Source organism: Hemitrygon akajei, chromosome 23 (genome assembly GCF_048418815.1).
Source record: "Hemitrygon akajei chromosome 23, sHemAka1.3, whole genome shotgun sequence".
NCBI lineage: Eukaryota > Metazoa > Chordata > Chondrichthyes > Myliobatiformes > Dasyatidae > Hemitrygon > Hemitrygon akajei.
The window spans coordinates 66,234,823-66,249,694 of NC_133146.1; the positions used below are offsets into that span (position 1 = coordinate 66,234,823).

At 46.7% G+C, this 14,872-nt stretch overlaps 1 long non-coding RNA gene across 1 annotated transcript; it reads right to left on the reverse strand.

Annotated features, from left to right (window-relative positions):
* Window positions 1–5,677: 5,677 nt before the first annotated feature.
* LOC140715110 (uncharacterized) lies at window positions 5,678–14,580 on the reverse strand. Its single transcript, XR_012096063.1, has 3 exons — window positions 14,490–14,580; window positions 9,999–10,108; window positions 5,678–9,108 (listed from the first exon to the last, which is right to left on the reverse strand). It is a non-coding gene; the product is annotated as an uncharacterized lncRNA (long non-coding RNA).
* Window positions 14,581–14,872: the final 292 nt, after the last annotated feature.

A 14,872-nucleotide genomic window follows, 5' to 3' on the forward strand; every position in this document is an offset into this window, starting at 1 on the left:
ACATCGCTTGGCAATGTGGCGGCAGCGGGCCGACGAGTCGAGCGGGGAGTTTCTCCAAGCCCTACAGGCCTGCAACTGCAAGGGACTGATGGCAGAACAGCATGTTGAGCTCCTGGTACGAGACGCCTTCATTACAGGGATCAGGTCAATGTACGTTCGCCAGCAGCTGCTGGAAAATGCCGATCTTACCTTACGCTCGGCGATAGAGACGGCCGACACGCTGGAGGCTGCTCTGCACAATGCTGACGCTATCCAGCCGCGCGATCCCCTGCCGGTTCCGTGGACGCTGCAGACCCCGCCACCCGCGAGCGAATCCACCACAGCTGCTGCCAGTCGCAAGTCCATGCAGTGTTACTTCTGCGGACTCAAAAAGCACCCCCGAAAACGCTGCCCGGCCCGAGAAGCAACCTGCTCCAGCTGCGGAAAGAAGGGCCATTTCGCCAAGGTCTGTAAGTCTAAACCACGAGCGGGGTCAGGCAGCGCCGTGTGTGAGGCATGGGGGCTGCCATCTTGGTCGCCGCCATCTTGCCTGCCCGCCTCGTGTGAGACATGGGGGCGGCCATCTTTGTCGGCGCCACCTCGCCCCGCCCCCGACCCACGGGTGCTTACCGGGCACCAAGACGGCAGTTCAACTCTGGCCTCCGTAACCCTCGACCAAAGTGCCCCACACCAGCTTGCAAGGTCAATGATGGACATCCTGGTGGAGGGGCACAGGACTAGCTGCCTGTTTCACATGGGCAGCACTGAGAGTTTTATTAACCCAGACACGGTGCAACACTGCGGACTCGTGACACGGCCGGTAAGCCAGAGGATCACCATGGCTTCTGGGTCGCATTCCACAGACATCCGGAGGGGGTTGTGTAGCGACATTGGTGGTGCAGAGCACAGAATATCGGGACTTTGCGCTACTGGTCATGCCTCAACTGTGCACGCCTGTGCTATTGGGGCTGGACTTCCAGAGCCACCTCAAAAGTGTGACTATGGCATTTGACGGGCCCCTTCCACCACTCACTGTCAGGAATCCTCAGTTTTGTGGGACTTTGTCATATACCCCGCTACTGACCACACACACACACCGACCCACACATCCCACCCAGCACCATGCCGACAGCTGCGCTACTGACACCACTTGCAGCCTCTCCACCCTCAAGATCCCTCCCCCACTGCTGTTCGCCAACCTGACCCCCAACTGTAAACCAGTGGCAACTAAAAGCAGGAGGTACAGCGCGGGGGACAGGGCCTTCTTTCAGTCAGAGGTGCAGCGGCTGCTCAGGGAGGGGATCATTGAGCCAAGCACAAGTCCTTGGAGGGCCCAGGTGGTTGTTGTTCGGACCGGGCAGAAAAATAGGATGGTTGTGGACTATAGCCAGACCATCAATAGGTTCACGCAGCTTGACGCGTAACCCCTACCCCGCATCACGGATATGGTCAACCAGATAACTCAGTACAAGGTGTACTCAACCATAGATCTGAAATCCGCTTATCACCAGCTCCCCATCCGCCCAGAGGACCGCCCCTACACCGCCTTCAAGGCGGGTGGCAGGCTCTATCACTTCCTGCGCGTCCCCTTCGGTGTCACAAATGGTGTCTCTGTCTTCCAGAGGGAAATGGACCGGATGGTGGACCAGTGCCAACTGAAGGCCACATTTCCCCATCTGGATAACATCACCATCTGTGGTCACGACTGGCCGGATCACAACACCAACCTCCAGCGATTTTTCCAAGTGGCCAAAGCCCTGAACCTTACTTATAACAGGGACAACTGTGTGTTCGGAACCACCCGACTCACTATCCTTGGGTATGTCGTGGAGAACGGGGTCATTGGCCCTGATCCCGACCGTATGCGTCCCCTATTAGAACTCCCTCTTCCCACCACCCTCAGAGCCCTCAGACGGTGCCTGGGCTTCTTTTCCTATTACGCCCAATGGGTCCCCCATTACGCAGACAAGGCCCATCCCCGGTCAAGTCTACCACATTTCCCCTCTCTGCCGAGGCCCACGCGGCCTTCAGCCGCGTTAAAGAGGACATTGCCAAAGCAACGATGCATGCTGTGGACAAGACCATTCCCTTCCAAGTAGAGAATGACGCCTCCGATTTCGTGCTGGCTGCTACCTTCAATCAGGCAGGCAGGCCAGTAGCATTCTTCTCTCATACCCTTCAAGGCCCTGAAATTCGGCACTCCGCGGTGGAGAAAGAAGCCCAGGCCATAGTGGAAGCTATTAGGCACTGGAGGCACTATCTCGCCGGCAAAAGGTTCACCTTGCTGACCGACCAGCGCTCAGTTGCGTTCATGTTCAGCAACCAACAGCGGGGCAAAATCAAAAATGATAAAATTTTGCAGTGGAGAATAGAACTCTCCACCTACAACTATGATATACTGTACCGGCCTGGAAGGCTCAATGAGCCCCCTGATGCCCTATCCCAGGGGAGCGTGTGCCAGCGCACAGCTCGACCAGCTATACGCCCTCCATGCAGATCTTTGCCACCCAGGGGTCACCCGATTTTACCATTTCGTGAAAGCCTGGAACCTGCCGTACTCCCTTGAGGACATCAGGACAATGACCAGGGATTGCCAAGTCTGCGCTGAGTGCAAACCGCACTTCTACCATCCTGAAATGGCGCAACTTATCAAGGCCACCCGCCCCTTTGAGTGACTGAGTGTTGACTTTAAGGGCCCCCTTCCCTCCACCGACCGCAATGTCTACTTTCTCAACATTTTCGACGAGTACTCACAGTTCCCCTTTGCCATCCCCTGCCCCGACACCACAGCCACGTCCATCATAAAAGCCCTGCGCCAGCTCTTCACTCTGTTCGGATATCCCTGCTATATCCACAGTGATAGAGGGTCCTCCTTTATGAGTGACGAGCTGCGCCAGTACCTGCTGGCTAGGGGCATTGCTACTAGTAGGACCACGAGCTATAATCCCTGGGGAAATGGACAGGTGGAGAGGGAGAATGCCACAGTGTGGAAGGCCACACTTTTAGCCCTTAAGTCAAAAGGTTTGCCGGTCTCTCGATGGCAGGAGGTCCTCCCCAAGGCACTCCACTCTATCCGCTCTCTGTTATGTACGTCCACCAATGCCACCCCTCATGAGCGCCTCTTTTCTTTTCCCAGGAAGTCTGCCACTGGGACCACCCTACCGGCTTGGCCGACATCCCCAGGGCCAGTGATGCTCCGGAAACATGTGAGGAGCAATAAATACTCCCCGCTGGTCGAGAGGGTTCACCTACTACATGCGAACCCCCAGTATGCCTACATGGTCTTACCTGATGGGCGGGAGGACACGGTCTCCGACCGCAACCTGGCGCCCACAGGAGCAGCAGACCACTACCCCGAACACTCCACAGTAACAATGAACCCTGTACCCGAGGTGACACTGCGCACACCAAGCCCTACACAGACTCCTCACGACACTCCCATACCGGGCGTCTCGCACATGCATATACCAGGCGCCTCGCTTACGTATGAGGGATCACTGACGCCTAATGGGCTGACACCTCCAGTCAGGCCGGAACCAGCACAACCACTGTCTCCGGTGCAATCCCCACCGGCACCTGTGCAATCACAGCCGGTGCTACGTAGATCACAGCGACAGATTCGACCACCTGATAGACTTAGCCTGTAAATATACTTGTAAGAAACTTCGCCCCATGGGGACTCTCTTTTAAAACAAAGGGGGGTTGAATGTGGTGAACTACATATACCGGTCTGGACACGCCCCCCTGGTGACTGCTCCTGTGTCTCCTCCCACAGACCGTGGCTCCTCCCACGGACCCCGGTATAAAGGCAATTGGAGACACAGCCCCGGCCTCAATCTGTCACTTGCTATTTGTTCTTTCTTCCAGCCAATAAAAGCCTATATCTCGCCACACATCTCCGAGAGTTATTGATGGTGCATCAATACCAAAAACATTTTCTAGCGCTTGCATGTAGCCCACAGAAGTAGCTAAGGGGTTCGCTACCTTGGAGGACCTCACTACTTCAGCAGCCAGACCTTTTAGACTCTCTAACAGTTGCTGACTTTTAACATTATTCAGCATCTGAGAGGTCTGCTCCACCCAAGTCACATGTTCCCTTGGGGGTAGGCTTCACTCCTGAGAACAACATTAGCCTACGATAACTTTGATTCTCTACCGGTGCACTTTGCCATTTATCCACCAGGGATGTAAGGGCTGATACCTACCCAGAATCTTCACCCATCACTGGAGGGTTTATTAGATCTTCCACATCAGACCACTCCTTCCCCTCACTCCACAGAAACGAGAGCAACTTATCTTTAAAGTCTCTGCCTTCAGCTATGGGAAACTCGACTTCCAATTTGGCACTCTTGCCTACACTCCTTGTGGTCGTTCATAATCACATATCTTAATCACTTTCGTGGACAATAGTTTAACACAGGCTTAAAATATTTAAATAGTTTAACACAGGCTGAAACATTCCAGGGGAATACCATGGAGCCTGGGTTACTGGCACTGAGAATAGGTCTGTGGTGCAGAAGGGAAAGAGGGAGAAGAGGGGACCAGTAGTGATAGAGGACTCAGGAGAATAGACAGGAGATTTGCTGGACATGAATGAGACACCCAGATGGTATTCATGCCTCCCAGGTGTCAGGTTCAGGGATGTCTCAAATCATGCCCACAACATTTTGTAGAGGGAGGGAGAGCAGCCAGATGACATGGTACTTATTGGTACCAATGACAGGAAGGAAAAACAAAGAGGTTTGAAGAGAGAATTTAGAGAGCTAGGCAGAAAGCTGATAAGCAGGACCTCCCGGGTAGTAATTTCTAGATTGTCACCTGTGCCACACGCTAGTGAGAGTAGAAACAGGATGATTTAGCAAATTAATGTGTGGCTGAGAAGCTGGTGCAAGGGCAGGGTTTCAGGTTCTTGGATCAGTGGGATCTCTTCTGGGGGAGGTATGACCTGTTCAAAAATGGCGGGTTGGACCTGAACCCAAAGGGGCCAATATTCTCGTGGGTGGATTTTTTAGAGTTGTTGGGAAGGATTTAAATTAATTTGGCAGGGGGGTGGGAACTGGAGTAAAGTGACTCAGGATAGGATGGTGGTAAAAAAGCAAAGATAACATGTAGTCAGACTATCAGGAAGGGCAGGCAGATGACAGAACAAAATTGCAACCAGCAGGGTGAGTATCAGTGCATTAGGGATGCAGAATCAAAAAGGGTAGCAAATACAGTACTCAAAGTGTTATATCTCAATGTACGGAGTGGGTGGATGATTTTGTTGGACTATTACAGACTGTCAGGACTGACTGGCTGAAGAAAGATTGTAGTTCGGAGCTATAAGTCTAAGTACACTTTGTGTTGGAGGAATTGGAATGTAGGCAGAGGGGGTGGCATAGCTCTGCTGGTAAAAATGATATCAAATCAGTAGAAAGATGTGACATAGGATCAGAAGATGTTGAATCCTTGTGGGTTGAAACTGCAAGGGTAAAAGGCTGTTACATAGAATAGCTGGGATGTGGACCAAAGGTTACAACAGTAAGCAGAAAAGGCATGTCATAAGGGCAATGTTATAATAGTCATGGGAGATTTCAACATTCAGGTCGATTGGGAAAATCAGGTTGGAAATGAATCTCAATAGAGTGAATTTGTTGAGTGCCAATGAGATGCCTTTTTAGAGCAGTTTATTGTTGAACCTACTAGGGGATCAGCTAAACAGGATTGGGTGTTATGTAATGAAACCAGAGATGATTAGGAAGTGTGATGCACTATCAATAACTCCAAAAGACTGGAAGTAGAGTAAATACTGAAAGGCTTTTATTAGCAGTAAAACGGAGCACGTCCATGCTGGATGACTGCCCTGGACTGTGGGAGGAGCAGTGACACAATCACCTTTATCCAGGGATCTGTGGGAGGAGCCACAGGAGCAGTCAGCAGAGGGACGTGTCCAAACAGATATACATGGTTTACCACAAAGTGTAAGGTAGAAGAACCCTTAGGAGACAGTGATCACAATATGATTGAGTTCAACTTGAAATTTGATAGGGAGAAAGTAAAGTCTGACATAGCAGTATTCCAGTGGAATAAAGGAAATTACAGTGGTATGAGAGAAGAGTAATCTCGGGATTACTGCCTGTGCCATGCGACAGTGAGAGTAGGAATGGAATGAGGTGGAGGATAAATGTGTGGCTGCGGGATTGGACCAGGGGGCAGGGATTCAAGTTTCTGGATCATTGGGACCTCTTTTGGGGCAGGTGTGACCTGTACAAAAAGGACGGGTTGCACTTGAATCCTAGAGGGACCAATATCCTAGCGGGGAGATTTGTGAAGGCTACTGGGGAGACTTTAAACTAGAATGGTTGGGGGGTGGGAATCAAATTGAAGAGACTAGGAGAGAGAAGGTTAGTTCACAAATAGAGAAAGCAGACAGAAAGTAGACAGTGTGTGAGTTTAATGCTGGTAAGTGTGAGGTGCTACATTTTGGTAGGACTAATCAAAATAGGACATACATGGTAAATGATGAGGCATTGAAGAATGCAGGAGAACACAGTGATCTAGGAATAATGGTCCATAGATCCCTGAAGGTGGAATCTCATGTGGATAGGGTGGTGAAGAAAGCTTTTGGTATGCTGGCCTTTATAAATCAGAGCATTGAGTATAGGAGTTGGGATGTAATGTTAAAATAGTACAAGGCATTGGTGAGGCCAAATTTGGAATATTGTGTACAGTTCTGGTCACCAAATTATAGGAAAGATGTCAACAAAATAGAGAGAGGACAGAGGAGATTTACTAGAATGCTACCTGGGTTTCAGCACCTAAGTTACAGAGAAAGGTTGAATAAGTTAGGTCTTTATTCCTTGGAGCATAGACGGTTGAGGGGGGATTTGATAGAGGTATTCAAAATTATGAGGAGGATAGATAGAGTTGACGTGGATAGGCTTTTTCCATTGAGAGTAGGGGAGATTCAAACAAAAGGACATGATTTGAGAGTCGGGGGGAAAAGTTTAAGGGTAACACAAGGGGGAATTTCTTTACTCAGAGAGTGGTAGCTGTGTGGAATGAGCTCCCAGTAGAAGTAGAGGCAGGTTTGGTATTGTCACTTAAAGTAAAATTGGATGGAGGGTTATGGGCTGAGTGCGGGCCAGTGGGACTAGGTGAGTGTAAGCGTCGGCACAGACTAGAAGGGCCGAGATGGCCTGTTTCCGTGCTGTAATTGTTATATGGTTATATGGTTATGGTTATAATAGTTGGCTAAAGTAAATTGGAAGGAGATGTTGGCAGGGATGACAGCAGAGCAGCAATGGCATGAGTTTCTGGGAAAAATGAGGAAGGTGCAGGATAGAGGTATTCCAAAAACAAATACTCAAATGGCAAAATAGTACAACCATGGCTGACATGGGAAGTAGAAGATAATGTGAAAGCAAAAGAGAGGGCATACAACAAAGCAAATATTAGTGGGAAGACAGAGGATTGGGAAGCTTTTAAAATTCTACAGAGAGCAGCTAAAAGAATCATTAGGAGGGAAAAGATGAAATATGAAAGCAAGCTAGCAAATAATATCAAAGCAGATGGTAAAAGCGTTTTCAAGTATGTAAAAAATAAAAGTGAGATGAGAGTGGATATAGGACCACTAGAAAATTAGGTCAGAGAAATAATAACGGAGGACAGGGAAATGGCAGATGAACTAAATGAGTATCTTGCATCACTCTTCACTGTGGAAGACACCAGCGGTGTGCCAGGTGTTGAAGGGTGTGAAGGAATAAAAGTGAGAGCAGTTACTATACAGGGGAAAAGGTGCTCAAAATGTTGAAAGACCTAAGGTTACATAAGTCACCAGACCAGATGGACTGTACCCTAGGGTTCTGAAAGAGGTAGCAGTAGAGATTGTGGAGGCATTAGCAATGATCTTTCAAAGATCATTGGTGCCAGAAAACTGGAAAATTTAACTAGAGTATTGGCTGATTGGTAGGAGGCAGCGAGTGGGAACAAAAGGATCCATTTCTGGTTGGCTGCCAGTGACTAGTGATGTTCTGCAGCGGTCAGTGTTGGGACCGCTTCTTTTTATGCTGTGTATCAATGATTTTGACGATGGAATAGGCGGCTTGTTTGCCAAGTTGGCAGATAATCCAAAGATTGGTGGAGGGGCAAGTAGTGGTGAGGAAATAGGTAGGCAGCGGAAGGACTTAAACAGATTAGGAAAATGGGCAAAAAAGTGGCAAATGAAATATAATGTTGGAAAATGCATGGTCTGTACTTTAGTAGTAGAAATAAATGTGCAGACTATTTTCTAAATGAGAAAATCCAAAAATCTGAGATGCAAAGAGACCTCATGCCAGACACCCTAAAGGTTAATTTGTAGGTTGAGTTGGTAGTGAGGAAGGCAAATGCAATGTTAATATTCATTTTAGAGGTTTAGACTGCAAGAGTAGATATGTGATGCTGAGGCTTTATAAGGCACTGGTTGAGCCTCACCTTGAGTATTGTGAACCTCAAGGTTTTGTACTCCTGATCTAAATAACAATGTGCTGGCATTGGAGAGGGTTTGGAGGATATTCACAAGGATGATTGAATTGAATTGACTTCATTATTTACATCCTTCATATACATGAGGAGTAAAAATCTTTACGTTACATCTCCGTCTAAATGTGCAATATGCAATTTATAGCAATTTGTAATAAATAGTATGTATAACAGGATTGTCAATGTAACATAGGAATACAGTTATGTCAGCATGAGTTAAGCAGTCTGATGGCCTGGTGGAAGAAGCTGTCCTGAAGCATGTTGGTCCTGGCTTTTATGCTGCGGTACCATTTCCCAGATGGCAGCAGCTGGAACAGTTTGTGGTTGGGTGACTTGGGTCCTCAATGATCCTTCGGGTCTTTTTACGCACCTGTCTTTGTAAATGTCCTGAATAGTGGAAAGTTCACATCTACAGATACGCTGGGCTGTCCGCACCACTCTCTGCAGAGTCCTGCAATTGAAGGAAGTACTGTTCCCGTACCAGGCAGTGATGCAGTCTGTAACGTTCTCGCTCAGGTGTAACGGAACCCGAGTTAAACGTCGAGGTAAACCATTGTCAATGAAGACAGAATCACAGTAAGATTAACCGTTTACTGTTCACTCTTCCACGTTAACGTATGGTGAAAACTGTTGATAAAACAATACAAGATTGGTACAGTATTTGTTTCCTTCTTGATATCACATTTACATTGTAAATACTTGTAAAAGTAAACTACAACTACTACATTACATTAAACTGCAGCATACAGTCAGAATCTATCTACGCCATTGACTGCTTTAAATACACTTCAACACAAACTATCCGCAACTCTTTAACTAACGAAAACATAAACCTTGTCGACCGTCGTTACTTTTAATGGAATCGGCGTCAACATTTTAATTCAACATATCGATTATCTCATGACTTACAGCGTTGCTTTTACTATAATTTCTAATGCATACAGAGACAGTTTTCTTGCGCTGGTCTCACGCATGTGAGCGCCCCCACCCTTGAGTTTATCCCAAACCGGTATTTTCCCACAAGACGTGGCGAAACCGGATGTGACGTCATCACATGCCGCGATATATTACAGACAACGAATTTACTTAAACAATCCTAACTTTAACTAAAAAATGCTAACACACGAATTACTAAGCGAAACTATTATAAACTAAATAACTGCCATAAGGGCAGCACACAGTCCATCAGGATGCTCTCAATTGTGCCCCTGTAGAAAGTTCTTGGGATTTGGGGGCCCACACCAAACTTCTTCAATCGTCTGATGAAAAAGGTGCTGTTGTGCTTTTTTCACACATTTCCCAAGGAACTTAAAAATGTTCACCCCCTCAACTCCAAATCCATTGATGTCAGTTGGGGCTAGCCTGTCTCCATTCCTGCTGTTGTTCACAACCAGCTTCTTTTTTTTGCGACATTGAGGGAGAGGTTGTACCAGGTGCTCCAGATCTGGGGAACAAAAGGATTTGAGGACATGCACATTCTGGGGGTCACACCAGGTATTATTGACCATGAAGCTTACCCCACTTCCTTTACTCTTCCCAGGGAGGTTTTTACACCTGTCGTTCCAGAACAGGGAGAACCCAGAGGGCTCGATGGCATGGTCCAATATCTCATCTGTCAGCCAGGTCTCTGTAAGCACAAAATGAGAGTGAGGAGGTGATAGAGAGGAGTTACAGGCAGGAGGTCACACCTGAGCCATGGGAGACAGACAAGTGGGTCACGGTCAGGAGGGAGAAGGGAAAGAGTCAGGTGCTAGAGAGTACCTCTGTGGTTGTACCCCCTTGACAATAAGTACTCCTGTTTGAGTACTGTTGTGGGGGGACAACCTACCTGGGGGAAGCAACAGTGGCTATGCTTCTGGCACAGAGTCCAGCCCTGTGGCTCAGAAGGGTAAGGAAAGGAAGAGGAAGGCAGTAGTGATAGGGGACTCTATAGTTAGGGGGTCAGACACAGGAATTCTGTGGACACAGGAAAGAAACTCAGATGGTAGTTTGCCTCCCAGGTGCCAGGGTCTGGGATGTTTCGGATGGCGTCCAAGATATCCTGCAGTGGGAGGGACAACAACCAGAGGTCGTGGTACATATTGGTACCAACGGCATAGGTAGGAAAAGGGAAGAGGTCCTGAAAACAGACTACAGGAAGGAAGTTGAGAAGCAGGACCTCAAAGGTAGTAATCCCGTGATTACTGCCTTTGCCAAATGACAGTGAGTATAGGAATAGAATGAGGTGGATGATAAATGCGTGACTGAGGGATTGGAGCAGGGGGCAGGGATTCAGATTTCTGGACCATTGGGACCTCTTTTGGGGCAGGTGTAACCTGTACAAAAAGGACGGTTTGCACTTGAATCCCAGGGGGACCAAATCCCTGGCGGGGAGGTTTGCTAAGGCTACTGGGGAGAGTTTAAACTAGAATTCTTGGGGGTTGGGAACCAAACTGAAAAGACTGGGGAAGAAGCAGCTGGCTCACAAATAGAGAAAGCTTGGAGACAGTATGTGAGGGAGGATAGGCAGGTGATAGAGAAGGGACGCACTCAGACCGAAGGTTTCAGATGTGTCTATTTAAACGCAAGGAGTGTTGTGAAGAAAGCGAATGAGCTTAGAGTGTGGATCAGTACTTGGAGATATGATGTGGTGGATGGGTTCAATGTCTGTTTAGGAATCGGGTGGCAGAGGGGAAGAGCTGTTCCTGAATCGCTGAGTGTGTGCCTTTAGGCTTCTGTACCTCCTACCTGATGGTAACAGTAAGAAAAGGGCATGCCCTGGGTAAGGGGGTCCTTATTAATAGATGCTGCCTTTCTGAGACATTGCTCCTTGAAGATGTCCTGGGTACTTTGTAAGCTAGTACCCAAGATAGAGCTGACTAAATTTACAACCTTCTGCAGCTTCTTTTGGTCCTGTGCAGTAGCCCTTCCATACCAGACAGTTTTGCAGCCTGTCAGAATGCTCTCCACGGTACAACTATAGAAGTTTTTGGGTGTTTTTGTTGACATACCAAATCTCTTCAAACTCCTATAGTCGCTATCTTGCCTTCTTTTTAACTGCATCGATATGTTGGGACCAGTTTCTTGACACCTTGAAACTGCTCACTCTCTCCACTTCTGATCCCTCTATGATGATTGGTCTGTGTTCTTTGTCTTGCCCTTCCTGAAATCCACAATTAGTTCTTTCCTCTTACTGACGTTGAGTGTAAGGTTGTTGCTGTGACACCACTCTACTAGTTGGTATATCTCGCCCCTGTACGCCCTCTCATCACCACCTGAGATTCTACTGTTACTTGTCCAGCAACAATGAATATAGAATTGAGTCAGGTTTCATAAACAAATAAACATTTATTTAATGTTGAACATTCTGCTCAACAAAAATGAAAAATAAACAAACGACTAACTTAACCAGAAGTTAACTGCTATACGGCAACTCTGGAACAGTTCTTAAAGTGGTAAATACTTAAGTCCAAATGATTTATACAATTAGGAGAGACTTTCCTGAAGTAACAAATTCCTTGACGATGTGACATTACTGCTAATTCTAGCTGAAGTATGCCTTGTCCGAAGAATTCATGACGAAGGAAATAAAAACAGCCTAAAGGAACTGACCTTTTTCTTGGTGAATGAACACTGCACAAACCTTCCTACACTTACAGGCAGGGGTTATCTCAGATGCAGGTCACTACTTTCTGAACGAAGATTCAATAAGGTCGATCCTGTATTAAACCGCTGAACTTTACTCGATCCTTCGGGTTCCTGTACTTCACTCTTCACTCTCCAATACTTAGACTTTAAAATTAAATCAAAGATACATCAAACAAAACTGGCAGTGATTGGCAAAACTGCCAGCACAACGAATCTGTATCTTACAATAGAAAGTAAAACTCCACTTTAAAACGAAACTGCGTCATGAGAAAATACGCAGCATAACGCAGTAACTGACAAATTAAACGATGACTCAACACAAAACCTCCTGCGTCACAGCAGGTTTTCCCATTTTATACCTGTTGGAACATGTCATCACGTGACCTCACACATCACCCCCACCATCACAAGACCATTACATCATGTTCACCAGATAATCAATTACATCATGGTCATAAGATAGTCACAAGGTACCCACAGGGTATGTAACACTACCAACTATGGTTATATTGTCACCAAATTTATAGATGGTATTTGAGCTATGCATTGCCACACAGTTATGGGTATAGAGCAGTGGGATAAGCACACACCCCTGTGGTGCACCAGTGTTGATCGTCAGCAAGGAGGAAATGTTATCACGAATCCGCACAGACTGTGGTCTTCCAGTTAGGAAGTTGAGGATTCAGTTGCAGAGGGAGGTACAGAAGCCCAGGTTCTGTAACTTCTCAATCAGGATTGTGGTAATGATGGTATCAAATGCTGAGCTATAGTCGATGACCAGCATCCTGACATAGGTGTTTGATTTGTCCAAGTGGCTGTGTAAAGAGCCATTGAGATTGCATCTGCTGGTTGACCTATTGTGATGATAGGCAAATTGCAATGGGTCCAGGTCCTTGCTGAGGCCGGGGTCATGACCAACCTTTTTAAGCATTTCATCACAGTAGATGTGAGTGTCACCAGGTGATAATCATTAAGGAAGCTCACATCATTCTTCTTAGGCACTGGTATAATTGTTGCTTTTTTGAGGCAAGTGGGAACTTCCGCCTGTAGCAATGAGAGGTTGAAAATGTCCACGAATACTCCCACTAGATGGTTGGCACGCATTTTCAGAGCCTTACCAGGTACTCCATCGGGACCTTCCACCTTGCGAGGATTCACTCTCTTTAAAGACAGCCTAACATCGGCCTCTGAGACAGAGATCACACGATCATCAGGTGCAGCAGGGTTCTTCACAGCTGTAGTTATATTCTCCCTTTCAAAGCGGACATAGAAAGCATTGAGTTCATCTGGTAGTGAAGCGTCACTGCCATTCATACACTTTGTACTATTGGGTTTCACTTTGTAAGAAGTAATGTCTTGCAAACACTTCCAGAGTTGTTGTACATGTGATGTTGCCTCCAACTTTATTCGAAATTGTCTCTTCACACTTGAAATAGCCCTCTGCAAATCATACCTGGTTTTCTGGTATAAACCTGTGTCACCAGTAAGTGCTCCTGTGCTTCCCTTGTCCACACTTTCTTGGTCCTCACTACTGGTGCTGCAGTCTTTAGTCTCTGCTTATACTCAGGGAGTAGAAGTATAGCCAGGTGATCAGACTTCCCGAAGTGAGAGTATGGAATAGTACAGTAGGCATTCTTGAAGATGGTGTAACACTGGTAAAGTGTGTTGTTTCCTCTGGTTTTGCAAATGATCTGTTGATGGTAATTGCTTAGTGATTTTTTTCAGACTGGCCTGGTTAAAGTCCCCCAAAATGATGGCAAAGATGTTAGGGTGTGCTGTTTCATGCATGTTGATCTCATTACTCAGATCATCTAAAGCCTGATTGACATTGGCCTGAAATGGAATGTATTCTGCTACCAAAATTATCCCGTAAATCTCCTGTGGGAAGTAAAATGGATGGCACTTAACTGCTAGATATTCCAGGTCTGGTGAGCAGGATTGGAACAGCATTGATATACTTGTGCACCAAGAAGAGTTGATCATGAGGCATATTCCTCCAGCTCTGTTTTTGAAAGACTCTATAGATCTATCTTGACGGTGTAAAGTACACAGTCAATCTGACTCGCTGCATCTGGTACAGAAGGGGTTAACCAGGATTCTGTGTAACAAAGAATACACACGGTCCTAATGTCCCTCTGATTCAGCACCCTCTCTCTGAGATCGAGTTTATTCACCAGAGACTGCACGTTTGCCAGCAAAATAGTCGGTATTTGGAGCTTAAAACCCCATTTCCTTAAATGCACTTGTATCCCTGAGCTGCAACCACATTTCCTACGTGGAATCTGGCGAGGAGTCTGCCCACAATCAGCATTGTTTCCATTAGTTTTAAGCAGCGATCGTTCGTTGAAACGCATTAAGACATCTTTGTTGATTATACTGACCTTGGAAGCAGTTGTGCTTTTTAGCTGTATCAGGCTGAAATGAGAATATTTAATTATATCCATTGAGAGTTCTGCTGCCACACGAGTTGCCTCGAGGTGTCTGCTTATCTGGTGCCTGGACTCTTATTTAAAGATGTAGTGCTATTCTTACCACTGCTGAAAAGTGAGACTCTCTGGCTGCCAGCTTTTATTTTTAGATAGAAATGTCAGGGCAGCCCTTGGGATCCTGAAAAATCTGGGTCAAATCCTCTACTGAAAACCCTAGAGAGGCTGTTAGCTGCACTTTCTAAATGTTAAGAAAGGCTTCTATATCAAATCTACATTTCCATTGAGAAACTCTTTCAATGGCTACCTCTGAAAAAGTAACCCTTACAAAGTAGTGT